Here is a 16,824-nt window from a genome sequence, read left to right on the forward strand (position 1 = left end):
ATATATATATATATATATATATACATACAAACAGTTTCCATAAGGTAATTACATCCGACTGGTATAAAACATGATAAAAAAGATTATCCAATCAGATTCTAGTTGATTGGAGGAGAAAAATAATCTTGCTTTGGGATCTCTAAGAATTAGTAGTGGGGAATTTAAAGGACTTGCCATTCCTTCAGATTGTTACAAATAGAGCCATAGAAATATTGTTTGCTCCTGCTGTCATTTGCATATTTACAGATTGTGTGCTCTGGACAGGCACTTGTAAATGGTAAACCAAGAGGTGGAGAGGAGATGATCCTGGAAAGGTGGGTGGGGCCCCATGGGAAGCACTTAGATCCTGCTGTTCTATGGAGGTGTAACTTAAGTAACAGAGCTATGCAAATTTATAAGCAGGGAAATGATATGCTCAGGAATTATTTTAGAAAGGTAATCATGGTATAATGTAGAGGAAGGATTGAAGAGAAAGCCAGCTGAAGGAAGCCAATTAAGGATTTATTTAAATTTTAGAGAAAGTGGTAATGGGAGTAGAAAGGTGGACATGGATTTAGAGCATATTTGAAAAAGAGAATTGATTTGCTTTGGTGTCTGAAAGATGTGGGAAGGTGAGGAAAGAGGGCAGGAGAAAGACCTGGAAGGAAACATGATTCCAAGGTTCCATCTTGAGTAAATGTGCATTCATTAGGATAGAAAATACAGAGTGGTGTGGAGGTCCATGGAACCTGCTAAGTCAATTTGTTGTTTGAGCCGTTTAACTTGAAATACCTTTGGGACATCAGAATAGTTATGTTAACTTCTCCCATATTAGTTGAAGGCAGGAAGAGAGATAGTGAAGATAACTTAAAAAGCATAACATAGCATAAAGCACATTACGTATATTGCAAAGTTGATCCAAGTCTCCAAATAATTTGCTCTTCTAAGAGGAAAGAACCTGTAAGAAACACAAATTACTAGATGAATTTTTAACTTCATTTAAAATGTCTTAGTTGAACAAGTTCTGTTTTGCCCCAATCATTGGAATATTCTCTGTCATTTACCTGGGAACAATGTGAAAGCAGGCCAGGGCTCCATTAGCTATCACAGCCTTCTTCCATCTTCAGGAACCAATTCCAGTGTCTTCCATACAAGTCATCCTTGAAGAGCTGATTTGAGTTATAGTTATTTTAAACTTGAACTAAATCAGGCAAACTGATCCAATATTTATAATAAGATAATTTCAAAGAAAAATCTTGCTGGCCATGTTGACATGTCCTGTAATCCCAGCAATTTGGGATTCTGAGGCAGGAAGATGGCAGGTTTGAGACCAATCTGAGCAACACAGTGAGAACTTGTATCAAAATTAAAAAAAAAAAAGCTGAAGATATAGAGGAACTCAATGGCAGAGTACCCCTGGATTATTAAATTCCCTAGTACAAAAAAAATAAAATGAAATAAAAAAGAAATAAAAGGAGTTACATGTGTTTCAAAGAATCTTTTCTCAGGTTAACTGAAAATAACGTACTTTGGTCTTGTGTTACAAAAACAGAACAAATGAACACATAGCACACTTCCTCCCAATGTATCAATTCCTCCTCTTTTCATTTAAAATGAAGTATATCTGACCAAATATTATAAAATACCTTTTTTTTATTTCTTCATTTCTTACATTTGCAAATAAATACATTCTGTTGCCCTTTCCCTACTAACTCTTTTATTATTTATCTCAATTCTTATTACCAACCTGCAGTTTTTAGTCTTGCTCTTATTTCTGAATTACTATAATTTTTACTTTTGCTTGAATGCTAGTGTATTTTTAAAGGCTATCAGAAAACATGTGAACAATACCACTTTAATACACTACATTCACAATGTCTTCTAAAACTATTATTTTACTGACTTCACTCAATATAACACAAAATGTAGTTTTATTCATTAACTGGACTCTGTACAGAATGTTTATTATATGCCAGGTTATCACCAGAATGTAGGGATGCAGTAATAAGAGGAGAGATACAGATTATGCCCTCTTGGAGTTCACAGTCCATCAGAGGAGACAAGCAGTTATGCAACAATTATAATACAGTGTGATGAGTTCCATGACGGAGCAAGGGCAGGGTTGCTTTTCACAGTTTCCAGAAAGGCAGGAGTAGTCCAATCTATCATTATGTATGGCCAGTTAGCACATAGGGTGATCCGTCTTCTGTCATAATTTCCAGTGACTCCAGTGACTAGCATTAAATAAAGAAGTGTCATGCTGCTGTCTCTAGGCTGTGTGGCTCCACGTGCATGAGGGCCCCATATGAGGAGATTTGGATTGCACCTTAGACCATCTTGATGAAGAATAAGATGAGGTTCCTTTATGTCAAACTGCCAAGTACTAACTGTGGTTCTGAGATATATTTTTTACCGCATTATTAAGAGTATTTCTTAAAACAAAAACAACAACAACAACAAAATTTAAAAGTTCCTTTAGGAACTCTGCAAAAATGTGCTTGACAATTTTAAAGTATTAAAAAAGTGAAGTGTTCATATAGAGACTCATATTTGCCAAATAGAGATTACAAATCAGAGCACTAAGCCTTCTTATGCACCCCAGAATGAAAATTTGTAATTTGACACTTGAAATAACCAGCACATATAAAATGCCTGGACGGTGGATCATAACCATCCAGTTCATTATCTGAACTGCTCGCAAGCACTTAATGCCTAGTGTGCTTAGAGAGTATCTTAACTATTAAGCTCCATTAGTGAACAAGGGTCTCTTGAATTCACTGTTAACATCCTATTGAGATAACTTCTACTGTTGGGAAATCTTCAACTTACTAAGCCCCTTGCTTCCCCTATTTTCCCAGCTCTATCTGATGTCATCGTAGAAAAATGATAGCTTCCTGCAAGTGGATATTCAAAGACTCAGGATAAATATTGCTCTTTTCATTGAATGAGATCCACACAAGATCCACGGGCTCTTTTTACACCTATTTTACTCTGACTCTCCATATGTTGGGCTCACTATTTACCTAGATTCCCTCCTTTCACAAGGGGGTACCCTGATAAACTGTCATGCTGTAGGGACCCAAGAGAGGATACTGGACCAATGGCATGAAGGCAGATTTTGCCCAAATATTTGCGAGATTTTTGTAAGAACTACGGTCTTATGGAGTAATGGACTCAGTCTTATAGTTAAGAGTGTCATGTGAAGTCTTATAGTTAAGAGTGTGATGTTACAGCCGTGTGACCTTGGGCAAGTGACTGAACCTCTGTGTGTTTCAGTTTGAGAAAATAGTAAAATGTGAAAAATACTGGTACTTATCCCACAGGGTTGCTGAGAATGAGACATAAATAACGTTAAGTGAAGTGCTTAGAATAGTGTCTGGCACACAGCAAGTTCTCAGGAAATGCTAACTATTCTTATTATTCAGCGAGGTGCAGAATAACCATCTGTCACAGATAGAGAGCTCTTACATAAATATCTGTTAACCTAACCACATGTAAACATATAGGCCATCCTTAATTCTATTTTTTTTTCAAATACTCCAACTTTCTACCATAATGCTTGAATCAAGACACAATAGGTTTGGAACTTAACTCTACCTCTTGTGAACTGTGTAACCTTTGTTCATTCTTTCTGCCTATACTTACTGAGCATCTAGTGTACTTAGGTAGTGAGTTGGTCATAGTAGGGAGCAAAATCAAAATACTATTTGTATTCATAGAGCTTTTATCAATGTTTTTATCCTCTTTGAGCTTCATTTGACTTATCTCTGAAATGGAGATAATAACATGACCTTGTAAGGTTCTAGGGAGAATTAAATGAGTTAAACTTTTAAAGATCCTGGCACATGGCAGCGAAAACTAAATAAATGTTGGTTACCTTTCCTTTTCTCCTTAGAGCAGTCTTTCCATAGCCTCTTGCACAGAGTCAATAATGGGTATGTTTTCATTGATTTAAGTTCAACTGGTTAAAAAGCATGAAGTGAATCTAAGGGGATGCAATTTCTTGATGGGAGGTTGGAACCTGATTTTTAATGAAACCCACCTTAAGACAAAACAGCATCAGCAATATGTTTTGCTATCTGAAGCACACCCTTAATTTTTACTCTGTATTCTGACTCACTGGGATCATATTTCTAGTATAGCACTTATGATGTCAGCATGTATTTCAATAAAATCTTTATTTTCCCATCATGACTACTGCCCCCTTGAAGGTTCTCAATACCATATGCAGTTTACTACTAGGGTCTGTTGATGTTTTCTTCCTAAATATCTCTCAAACCTCTCTAGATCTGTTATCTGTACTTCTTGACCCTCAACAAGTGAGCAAGACTTCGTGCCTGATCTAACCTGGCACATGGCTGGTTTTCTTCCCTTTCCTCTAGCTGCCTTTGGATCTTCCTCCATCCAGAAGCTGGAATGAGCACGTCCCCTCTTTGCATAAAGACTTTCACACTTCACATTGCACTCAGGGTAAAGACGTTTATTCAGGCTGAAAAGGCTCCCTATGTACTAAAAGCACTGCCCAATAAAAATATAATGTGAGCCACATATGTAACTTTAAATTTTCTAGGAGTTATCTTAAAAAAAGCAAAAGGAAACAGGTGAAGTTAATTTTAATAATCTATTTTATTAAATACAACATATTCAAAATGTCTTTTCAACATGTAATCAGTATCCAAAATTTTTAAAGAATTGGTTATTTTTTTCATGCAGTCTTCAAAATAAAGTGTGTAGTTTGTTTTTGCAGCTGATTTAATTTTGATCTAGCTACACTTCAGGTGCTTCCCTGAGCTTCACTGTCACTTCTCTCCTGCCCATTTACTGATCTTCCTTCAATTCCTCCTAACCACTGTGCTGCTCTCCTATTTTATTCTCCTGTTGCACAACCTGTTGGACCTCCATCCATCCCCAGCCCTTGTTCAGTAATCTCTCATTCACCTCTGAGGTATAAAGTGTTTCTTGCTTAAAAAAACCTTCCCTGTGCCCCTGTCTTTGTGTGGTTCCTTTGTGAGGCTTGCAAAAAGAAGCATGGTCCTACTTCAGAGTACACATTTCAGTGTGTCATTATAAATTTATTAGTGTGGTTATTTTATCAGTCTCTGACTGCCTAATAGACAAAGAACCCCATTAAACTAGGGACCCCGTCTGGTTTTACCCAATCTTGTGTTCTTACCAGCACCTAGGACAGTACCTGGCCTGTCAAAGGAGTTGTTGAGTGAGTGAATGCATGGAATAATGCATGCATGAAACAGATCGTCATTGCATAAATTGATTTAGTTGATCCTCAGTTCAGTTCTCACAAAGTAAAGGGAATTTATATGATGTGACAGGGTCATGTCTGAAATAAGTTTTTATTACTCCAAATCCCCTGCTTTTCTCTCTATACCTGAATGAGAAAGAAAATAAAAATTGGGGAACTTTATGATACATGTGTTGTCTTTTTTGTTCCCAAGTACCTGAAACTCTAGTGTATTCTTTAGCTGTCAGGATGTCTATGAAAACATGCTGCATGGGAGCTACAGATATCTCAGCAACCACATTTTTAGGATGTATTTAAATGTAGGCACAATGTGGTAGGTTTTTCTTTTTAATATTCTGTCCAGATTTTAATTTTATGCATTTGAGGAATGATTTCAAAACCCCAGTTACCAAATTTTGCTTGAATGAATAATGCATGAATGGATGGATGAGTGGACGGACGCTTGTCATGTCTTCTCCAGTTTTACATTCATAACAGATGATGGCTAGGTCTCACCAGCCTTTTAGTTTTTATTTTTTTCTGCTCCAATTGCATGTATTTTGTTGTTGTTATTCATCAAGCCCCAAAAAAATTGTGATGGATTTTCTTTTTTTTCCTTTTATACAATTGCACCAGGATCACATATCTGGCATCAAAGAGGAACCATGCAACTCCAAAACAAAGATCTCATTTTCCCAGAAGCTTGAATCTCCCTAAAGTTAGGAAACAGAAGAGAGAGGGAAAGGGGAGGAGGGAAGTAGCAACTGCACTCTCCTATCGGAGAAGGATGTGCATCAAAGGAGTGCCTCCTAAGCCAGTTTCAAATCCATTTGGTCAGTATCCAGTGATGTGGCTCTGCATTTTAAATGTTAGTTATTGTGAGAAGTTTGCTTCTATATTAAGCACAAAAATAAAATGGTTTACATCCTTTCTTTAAATAAATAAATGTATCTTCTAGAATGTCGTTTCAAGGGTATGAAATTGTCATAAAAACATATGGTTTTCTGGTTATTTGTTCGGCTGAAGTAGGAGCTCTGTCGTTTATACATTTGACTTCAACATACCTAGATTTATAGAAGTTGTCACAGCTCTGTTCTGCAGATGTAACTGGGCAGCTTTGTAATTATACCCTGAATGCTTGCAAGTGTCCTTGTTTACAATAGGTCAAGATGGCTGGTGACAAGAAGCAGAGGAGACATGGCATGTACCTTGTCTTTTCTTTTTATGATTGAGGCTTAAGGAGATGTAAGGTTTGTGTATTTCTGTAATTAAACCTGAAATATGACTGCTATCATCTCCCATTGCTTTCTCTTCACATCATCAAGGCATGTGGAAGGTGCAGGGGGGGACAGTTGACAGCCTGAAAAGGCCGGCTGGTTCAAAGTGAGACAAAGAGCTAGCATCTCTCCTAGCTGTGCTTTAGTCTTGTTTTATCTTTGGGCCCTTTTCTGTACAGGACCATGACCAATTTTGAGACCCAATATACAATCCATATAACGTTATCCAGTTTATCTTTGACAGATAAATTTAAAAATGACTCCATAATTTAAAAATAGGTAGAGGTGTTCATCCAATTTTATCTAAGGCATCATAAATGCATTATAGGTATTTTAAAGTAGCTTACAAAAGCTGAACTAGATTTTTGTGGTTTTTGAGAACAGGAATTGTGTTTTTACACCTTGATTCAACCAGTCATTTAGTTGTGAAGCTGAGTCCTTTCCATGTGGCAGTCCCTGCAATCGGTGTGAGGAGATGGACAGTAGGGAATTGGGGTCTTTGCTGTTAAGGACCAGAGGTGCCCTCAGAGAGGAAGGAGGTAGACTGTGGTGTGAGTGTAAAGTTGGACACCTATAGGAGGAGATGTTTGGGACTGAGGTGGCCAGGGGAGATGGGTGGGGCTCATAGTCCACACTGAGGTGAGGTCAAGCTCAGTGGAGGCATCTAAAGGGTGTTTTGTGGAGAGAGGCCAAGCACTCAGAAAAAATAGTTTGCATGGCTGTCAGTGACCTTGCGCGCGCCCCCCCCCCCCTTCCACTTCTCCGTGCGTGTGCTCAGGAAAGTGCCTGGTGTGGTACATGCTGATGACCAAAAGAGCAAAGGGGCAAAGCAGAGCATCAACTTTTCCAACAAATCCCACTTCATAGGTCTGTAGAACCTGATGAAATGTTAATAATTTAGTGACATTGACAGATCTCTGTTGTTGTGAAAAGGTATATGATTCCAAGAACGGCAAATGCCAAAGAAACAGAACTATTGGGACCGCCGGTTGAATACATACTGACATTTAAATGATGACCTGGAGCAACAGACAGGTGTTCGTTATGTGCACACATCAAAAATTAATGTGCAGCTGGATTCTGACTGACTTAGAGACCTGACCCCAGTACAAACCCCTATGCAAACAAGTTTGTCTATGACAATCAATAAGAGAGAGGCTTTGCCTCTGTAGAAAGAACAGGGATTAGTGTCAAGGTTTGCATGGTGTCTTGCAAAAGAACTCCGTGTCATTTTTAGGCTGCTTCTCATGTCACTGTAGAAGTGTTGTCTGTTACAACCCTCTGATAGTGCCCTTGAGACAGCCCAAATGTCTGTGCACATCCCACAAGTGACTTTGTGACGGTTCACCACCCCACCTTGAGAGAAGAGCAAACTGAGTGCTGACAGGCCCTGGGACTGAGAACATCGTGTGTTGTCCTCAGCGTTCAGCTTCCTCTGGATGGCCCCTTGGGTGCTTCCCTGCCTACACATCGTTTTCCAACCTCGCCACAATACCAGACCCTTGATCAGTTTGCGGGGAGGAGTGAAGAGGATTCTGCAAAAGATTAGGTGGAAAACACTGATTAGTCCTTCCCCATATTAAAGGCTTTGAGAGATCTTGCAATACTGGCGCTGGTTTATCTTTATTTAATCCAGTATTTTGCATAGGCATTTGAAAACAGAACACTTCTTTTAACAGGTACTTATTAATAGTCAGTGAAAATTTTATTATATGTAACAATTATTATTTTGTTTTAGGAAGACTTCTCTGTGCCTCTTCTCTAAGACACACTTGCCTAATTTTAATGTTTTCCTGGAATATTTCTAGAGACAATCAGCAAAGAGGATTATGCCATTGGGACACTGAATACACAACACAACATGTTGGTGGAAAATAAACACAATGCCACTTGAATGAATGAGGTGTAGAAAGGGGGTTCTAGAAACCCCACTAATGGTCTGATGTGAGGATGTTTTCATATTTCCCCACTTCCCTCCACTTCCTCCCCTCCTCTTTGTCTCTCTCTTTCTTTCTCAATATTCACACAACTTACAGAACTATGAATACTATACTTTAGGAAGAGAAGACAAATCACCCAGGCAATATCCCAAAATAGCATGAGATGTAAATCTATAGAACAGCAATCCCTCCTTATTGTGCTCTGGAAAGTCACCTTCACACACTTCATTCAGCTTCTCCAAGTCAGTAATTAAAGACTACTGTGAAAAGTGTGATGCTTTCTGAACCTATCCATTGCTTGACACCTGTGGTCACATTTGCCGTCAGGCACATGCAGAGCATGTGTGTAGCACTGTCCTGCGTAAAGCAGATGGGTGGGCTGCCCAGAGGGTGTGACTTAAAGGTAAGAAAATAATGCTATGGATTGCAAAGTGCCTCCCACCCAAGTTAAGGCATAATACACATGGTTCCTGAACATAGGATGACCTCATTCATCATGTCAATTCAAATTGCAATGAGAAATTATTTCTCATTTATAGGACTAGCAAAAATGCAGCACTTTGATATTCTACTCCATTGCAAAGTTGGGAGAAAATAAGGACTCAGACATTTTTAGGGATACTGCAGATTGGAACAATCCTTGTGGAAGAAGATCTGAAAATATCTAGCAGGATTTGAGGGGCATTTGTCTTTTGACCTAGCAATTTTATTTCTGGGACTCTGTCTTATAAAAACCTCTGCACAAGAATGAAATGACTTGTGTATAAGATTATTTAATTTTGTGTTGTTCTTAATTGTTCAGCTACTTATGAATTAACTGTGCCTTGTCAAGAAAATGACATGCTAATGAATTATTGACTTTCTTTTTCCTCCTTGGGGTCAGGAAAAGTGGAGGGCATGAGGAATTGCTCCTTTTGAATGCTTTCCCTACCTCAACAGGTGTTACTTCTATTGGAGGGGGCATAGATAGCAGAGTAGCAGTTACAATAGGGCCATCAGGAATGGGTTGGAGAAAGAAAAATGGAGAAAAATTTTCCCAAGGGCAAAACAGAAGGGGGCATAGGGAAAGCAGTTGGGAAAGCATGTGGGCAGTATGGAGGAAGAAAGTGCATCTTTGCTTGTTTTTTAATTCTCAGGCGTAGGATTATAATATACCCATGGTTTGCTTGAGGATTCTTCTCATAGTTTATAGCACCAGGGAATATTTTCATACTCATCATCCTAGATCGTTGGAGTCCTAGATGTTAGCAATATCATCATGAGGCACAGGAGGAGGGAAGTGAAGGTAGAAATTGTCAAATAATGGATTAGAGCCATTTTCCTTAATGAAAATTAAGCAGACCTTGGAAAGCCTGTGAAGAACTGGAGCTAATCACAGATAAGGCTATGATTTTAAGGTTGAGTGACTGAGGGGAGGGTGGTACCACAGGCAGCAGGGGCTGTAGACAGATTGCTTTCTTTCTTTCATTTTTTTTTCTTTAGCTTTCAAGAGTCAGCCCCCAAGGAGACTCAGAGACATAGCTTATGATAGCAATAAATACATATTTGGGAAAGGAAAATTTTGAGTAGATTGGAGAACGATTTCTGCAAGAATTCTCATAAAAAATGTTTTGGTGCAACACTAAATTTGATTTACTCTCCTCTCTCCCAAATTATTTCATCATGGATAGAAAGTTGTAGGTGAGCAGGATCAAGCCAGAAGTGGAACACAAAAGCTTGGCTATGAGACCTCCACCCCTTCGGGAAGTCAAAGATAAGGCTTGAAAAATAAGGTTGGGGCGTGGACCTTCCTTAAATGAGCTTCACACCCTACCAGCTTTGAACACCCTCCCTGGTCCCTTATAGATAGGCCAGATAAGCCACAAAGGCTTGGAAAGCTCTTACTTGATATGGACATGACTAGAGAAGGGGGACAAACCTGCCTGGATCCCACAAACAGGCATAGAGCCTATTTCTAATAACTTGGAATCCTGATGTTAATTTTAAGTAATGCTTTACTTAAAGTCATCAAATTTTATGGGGGAAAAAAAAAGAATTTTTTTTTCTGACTAAAATGTGACCACATCAATATTACTTTTTGAAAGTTGCTGGGTAGGCCAAATCTGGGAGGCTTAAATCCTAAGTGCACAAAGAAGTCACCTTAAAAGGCCATATGAGCCATTCTTTGCTCAGAGCCAAAATTACATCCAATGTTTTAGAGACAAAAAAATGTGTGCTATATTCTTTATAATCTCTAGGAAATTAAATTCCACACCCATTTTTGGTAATGAGTTCTGATGAGTCACAGGCTTCTCTGAATTCCCAAAGATTATAGGAAGAGAACTCAACTAGGGTTTGTATAAATAATAGAAACTCCATTCCGTATGGAAGGAATAACATGGGAAAGCATAAGGTAGCCATTTGAGACACTTACTGAAATCTCATACTCCACAATAAACAGAATGGATTATTCTTAGCTTTGGAGAATGTTATTTCAGAGATAATGTTCTTAATTTTCTGGGCTAAATTTAACTTCCTCTATTTTAATTCCCTAATTGAGTATGTTCTTAAATTGAATTGTTTACACAATGCACAGGCTCCAAACTCCAACACAACTGCAAGCTGCTTAGTAAATTTCTGTGAATAAATTGAAAAGAAAAAGAAAGTAAAAATAGGTAAATGCAAACCATTGATCTATTTATTTCTAAAGGAATACCTTGTCACAATGGCTAGGTGGAGTTATCAGATAGATTGAATTAAGACACGTTCATTTTAAGTACCTTTTCATTTTCCTTATGTTAGTTTTTAGGTTTCTTTTGGAGTAAGAATTATTTATGAACACATTATACCCTATTTTATGTAGTATGGGAGAAGTCTGTTCATAAAACCCCATGACTTGAATTTGTTGTACATAGGATCATAGTAGGATTAGTATGGCTTCACATTCTACAACAGCAGAGATGTTCTTTCAGTTTATTGGTTTGCATCTTTCATTCCAGTTATCTCCACAAGCACAAATACCCAAGCCAACCCACCAAACATAATACATGAAGCTCTTCACTGTTTTTATCAAAGCTCCTCTTCCTCTGCCCCTGTCCTTCTTAAATTGAATGAGAAAGGTGCAGGTTTTAGTGTATGCCATGAGTTGTTGTGAGTACTTAGTCTCTTCCAGCTAGAAGCTAGACTGCAATCTAGGTTTTTCCAGTTGTTTGTTGAATGCACCATTGAGTAGGAGTATCTACTCAAATCTAATGCATTGCTAAGAAAGGAAATGATATTTGGAGATTAAGACACTGATAGTATGTCAAGAGAAGGTATGCGAAGTCCAGGAAGTTAATCCGGAAGAGGAAGTAGTGTGATGAAGCCTCTCTGGTGGATGTGTCTACCCCTTTTTTAGGATTTCTGATTGCATACATTATCTTCATATTCTCCATCACTTATACTCACTCTGAACTAGGGAAGTGGAAGTCAGTGAGAAGTGGGAGATGAGAGGATCAGGGCTCATGTATCATCTTCCCATCATTATTCATTCACTTAGTGAGAGTTTGGATGTCTACTGTATACAGAAATAAAATCAGATTCATTATCTGCCTTATGTAGTTAAGAACTGGCCTCTGATATAAATAATTGGCATACCAATATTATAAAATATGATGCAAAGTACAATAGGCATTTCCATTTCCAGATCAAAATCTGGTTATAATTTAAACTCAGATTATCTAAATTTTCTTACTGTATTAAGTATTGCTTATAATAATATTTAATCTTGTACATTATGAGCAATGGAATAAGGACATAACCCTGAGGTTTGGATAAACTCGCATGACTTCTCAACTCTGTCACATAATTGCCCCATGCTTATTGACAAGCCTCCATAATCTCCTGAAGTCCTGTTTTCATCATTTGTAAAATGACAATAGTTATAACATCTTCTTTGCAGGAATACCTTGAAGATGAAGAAAAAAATATATAAAATGACTACCAGCCAGTCTGGCTTACTACTGGTTCTCAAGAAATAATACTCGACAGTTTCGTGAAGTGCTAGTTAGGTTTTGTGACTTTATAGCATCTTTCAATTTGTACAATAAGAGGCATATCAACTCAGCAATAAAAGAGAATAAAATCATGGCATTTGCAGGTAAATGGATAGAGTTAGTGCTAAGTGAAGTTAGCCAATCCCAAAAAAACAAATGCTGAATATTTTCTTTGATATAAGGAGGCTGATTCATAGTGGGATAGGGAGCGAGAGCACGGGAGGAATAGATGAACTCTAGATAGGGCAGAGGGGTTGGAGGGGAAGGGAGGGGGCTTGGGGTTATTAATGATGGTGGAATGTCATGATCATTATTATCCAAAGTACAGATATGAGGACACAAATTGGTGTGAATATACTATGTATACAACCAGATAAAAAGAGGCATATTATTCTTAAAATAATATATAAGATGAATGTTATGCCAAATTTCCATATAGGGTAATAGTTCAGTTATACCATAAATGCCTTTTATTTGTTTGCTAGTTTGTTTGTGGAAGCATTGCCTGGTTGGAGAAATTATAAACACACAAGTAGTCATTGGAAATACATAAATGGCATTATTGATAACATGGAAATAGATAAATGACACTGTTGATAACATAGCTTTAAAAGAATTTTATATTGCTTGAAGTGGATTTTATAACACTCATAGTTATGATATATGTAACACATTAAGCACTGATATTCTAGTGAGAAAACAAATGCAATGTAACTAGTGAAAACAAGGTGGCTAAACTATGAATTCATGAAAATACATGGTCTACAACAAATGCCAGGATTCTAATCTGTGATTTTTAAAATGATCTCTGCTAATATTTTTCATTAATTTGGAGTTCTATTTTAATATTAATTTGCTATTAATATTCTTAGGGAAACAGAAACAACTCTTTATTGATGAGTAAATATTATATTTCTTTTTTTGTCTTTATTCAAGCTATTTTTATTTGTAAATTAAACTCAAGTTTTTGGAATTACCATATAATTCTAAAGATGATAATGTTTTTCTTTCCTGATTTGGTTTACTGTCTGAATTATTCTTTTAAGGCTGCCACTTTCGTAGGAAATGCTGTCTTGGTTGTGGGTAACTCCTCCCCATAGACCACTTCCTCTGAGCCAGACGTTAGCTCCTCACTGTGCCCATGCCATGCAGGAGGCAGCCAAGATGCAGAGAGGAACTTACCCAAGGTCCATCAGCTAAGCTAGAGGAGGAACAGGATTTGGATTTGTGCTTTGATTTCTCTGTGCACATGAAGTTTTTATTCTGCTTCTCTTTCACTCCAGCAGAATTTATTTCTAAATAGTATTCTCCCACAGAAATACCCAAATCATTCATGTCTTTTCTTTCTCTCTCTCCTTTCCTCCCTCTCCCCACCTCCCTTTCCTCACTCTGTGGTCAGGACACTGTGCTGCTGAGAAAACAAATATGATGAATACATGGTCTCAGTCCTTTCAGACTTGAACTATTTGGTAGAAAACCAGTTTGTCCTTCACTTACTTGTATTTTGCAGGAATTATGTCTACTGTCATAAATGCCTATTTTTTTCTTCATTTCCAATGAGGAATTCTTACCCTCTTAGTGCATGAAAAACTAGGATAGGTTTGAAGGAATTTATGAAGCCCTTAAAAGTGTATGGACAATCTTGTACTTCCATGCATTTTGTGGAGGAAGCAGAGACAAATTCATCAGATCCTCGAAAAGTCCATGGTCTTACAAAATCAGGAAATCCCTTATCAGTGGGAAGATTCATTCATTCTGAGTCATTTTTTCTCTCCATTAGTTCAATGTGTGACAAAACAAGTGAAGCCTGTTCTTGATGGACAGATGGACAGTAGTGTAACAGCCCTATGATGCACACATTTGTGATCATGGAGGGGACTGCACCCAATTCTTTCATACATATTTTCGTGCAGCTCTTCTTTATCTCTGGTAAAAACACCAAAAATTAGTTTATTGTTCTGTCACTGATACCTACAAGAGCTGTCCTTACACTTTTTTTTTTTTTTTTGTACCAGGGATTGAACCCATGGGCATTTGAGCCACATCTTTTGCCCATATTTATTTTATTTTATTTTAAGACAGGGCCTCACTAAGTTGTTTAGGGCCTTGCTAAGTTGCTGAGGCCAGTTTTGAATTTGGGATCCTCATGCCCCAGCCTCCCAAGATGCAGGGATTAAAGGCCTGAGACACTGGGGCTGGGGTGGTGGCTCAGTAGTAAAGCGCTTCCCTAGCATGTGGGAGGCACTGAGTTCAATTCTCAGCACTGCATATAAATAAATAAAATAAAGGTCCATTGAAAACTAAAAAATATTTTTAAAAAAGGCCTGAGTCACTGTGCCTGCCCATCCCCATGCTTGTGAGGACACTCTTAACCCTGACTTAATCTAATTCCCTGGGAAAAGTGACCACTGAGAATGGAATATTTGCTGACAAAATACCTTCTATCTGTGAGATGTGTTTCCTGTGTAGATTATTATTTTTTCCCTAGAAGTTAGGAATTTAAGCACTGGAAGAGAATGCTTTTTTCTTAGATGCAAATGGTTTGACATTTGAAATGTTTGCAACAATAAATAGGTTCTTTGATGGGATGGGACAGTTGATATTTCCTTTTTGGAAACACAGAGATCTTCTGCAATGGTTCTCAAAACCAGCAAATCACAGATCTGGAAGAAACCTGCCCTGTCAGCTAAACTGGCCCCTTGTTCTTAGAGGAGGTGGTTTTATCTTCAGAGAGAAGACTTTTCTGCAGATTCCAGCTGGTGAGAATTGTAGTTTGAACCCAGATCTTCTCACATGCAGCTCAGCCTTTTTTCTGCCCACCACAATTTCTCCTGGCCCCCATGCTGTCTTCCAGGGCATAAAAACACTACCGCTCATGTGAAACTTGAAAACCCAAGTCCCTAACTTCTCTCTGACACTCAAATTATTCACAGTCTTCCTTCAGTACATATCCAAGCCCTGAAACAAATGCAACCTATTTTATTTTAAAGGCTTAAATTATGTTATTTAAATTTGAATTTAAATTACTTATATTTCCAGTGTGCCTTGTTTAAAAACTATGTATGCAGAAATTGTTTTATTTAATTGGCCTATCTTTACTATTAGTGATGTGCTTGATTTAAAGGTGAAAATATATGAACATTGAAATTAGGGAAATCCTAGGTTAAATTCAAGATGAATCATAAAACTGTGTTGACATTCACATTTGATCTTTCTAAACTGGTTTTCAAATCCATAAAATGGAAATAATAACAGATGCTTTTGTCCTGAAGAATGAAAAGGTGATATATCAAAGTACTTGTCACTCTTCTTTTTAGACGACCCCTACAGTTAGTTCCCTAAGGTTAATGAATAAAGGTGGTTACTGTGCTTAATTGAAATAGGAGCCCACCATGGGCAATGGACTGCTGCATTGACTTAGTTTTAACTTCCAAGATAAAAGAGTGTCATAGGCTAGGAGATAGGTAAACATGCCTAAAGAGCTTTCTTTGTGTTCAATACAGCTCTGACATTTTTTAAAAAGAATTTTAAATTACATCAATGCACAATATTTTGAAAGTATTTAATCTCATTTATTTATAAATCAGTAGTATAATTTCATTAAAACCAATAAATGTTATACACAATGAAAGAAAAATTTTGTCTCACTCAAAGTAAATTGTATTTTCTCATTGGATCTTTCAAACTGCTCTGTGAAGTGAGTTTTATGCTCATTTTATAGATGTGGAAACTAAAGGTCAGAGAGATTAACTAACTAATCTGTATGTCACACATATAACCAAGGGATGAAGCTAGTCACCGAACACCAGCTGTCTGGGTTCTCTTCCTGGTTCCATGCTGACTTCTTTGATGGTACATGCAGAAGCCCTGTGGTGGGAGGAAGCCTGGCATATGACATTCTCAAAGAGGTTCCGCTTTTTATGTGGTTAAATTTATTGTTTAGAAGAAGCAAGGCGTGTCCCTTTTACTCTAAGTAATGCTGCAATGGCACTGCCCCCTATTTGTTATTGCAAACTTGGCAACTAGTCATATCATTCTTAAATAATCTTCTCCCAGCCTGAGAAAATATCTAGTTTCCCCAAAGGACTAAGATACTACAATATTACTATTAATTTACCAAGTGTTCCTTACATGCCTTACACTGTGCTAAGTTCTTCACAACTCTTAACTCCACTTTATGCTCTAAATACTACATGAGGTACCTAATTTAAAGATTAGGAATTAAGTATATCATATTTAACCCATCCAAAGCAACTCTTGATTTATACTCCTTTCCTCACCCAAACCTAGTTCTCTCTCTGGGTTCCTGATTTTCCTAAATATTATTACCATTTATTTAGTTGCTCAGGTCTAAGACTTAGCATTCATTTATGGCT

General features: G+C 37.6%; 1 protein-coding gene and 1 long non-coding RNA gene across 18 annotated transcripts in view; both read left to right on the forward strand.

Moving 5' to 3' along the window:
- The window catches only part of LOC125617199, a 10,292-nt gene extending 2,960 nt beyond the window's left edge, over nt 1–7,332 (forward strand). The window contains exons 1-2 of the long non-coding RNA XR_007348107.1: nt 1–2,024; nt 3,198–7,332. The exon at nt 1–2,024 is cut by the window's left edge and continues 2,960 nt beyond it. This is a non-coding gene — a long non-coding RNA (uncharacterized LOC125617199). The remainder of the gene's footprint in view (nt 2,025–3,197) is intronic.
- The window catches only part of Slc8a1 (solute carrier family 8 member A1), a 363,798-nt gene that overhangs the window by 144,260 nt on the left and 202,714 nt on the right, over nt 1–16,824 (forward strand). The window lies entirely within an intron of this gene.

This window comes from Marmota marmota, unplaced genomic scaffold (genome assembly GCF_001458135.2).
Source record: "Marmota marmota marmota unplaced genomic scaffold, marMar, whole genome shotgun sequence".
Classification (NCBI taxonomy): Eukaryota; Metazoa; Chordata; class Mammalia; order Rodentia; family Sciuridae; genus Marmota; species Marmota marmota.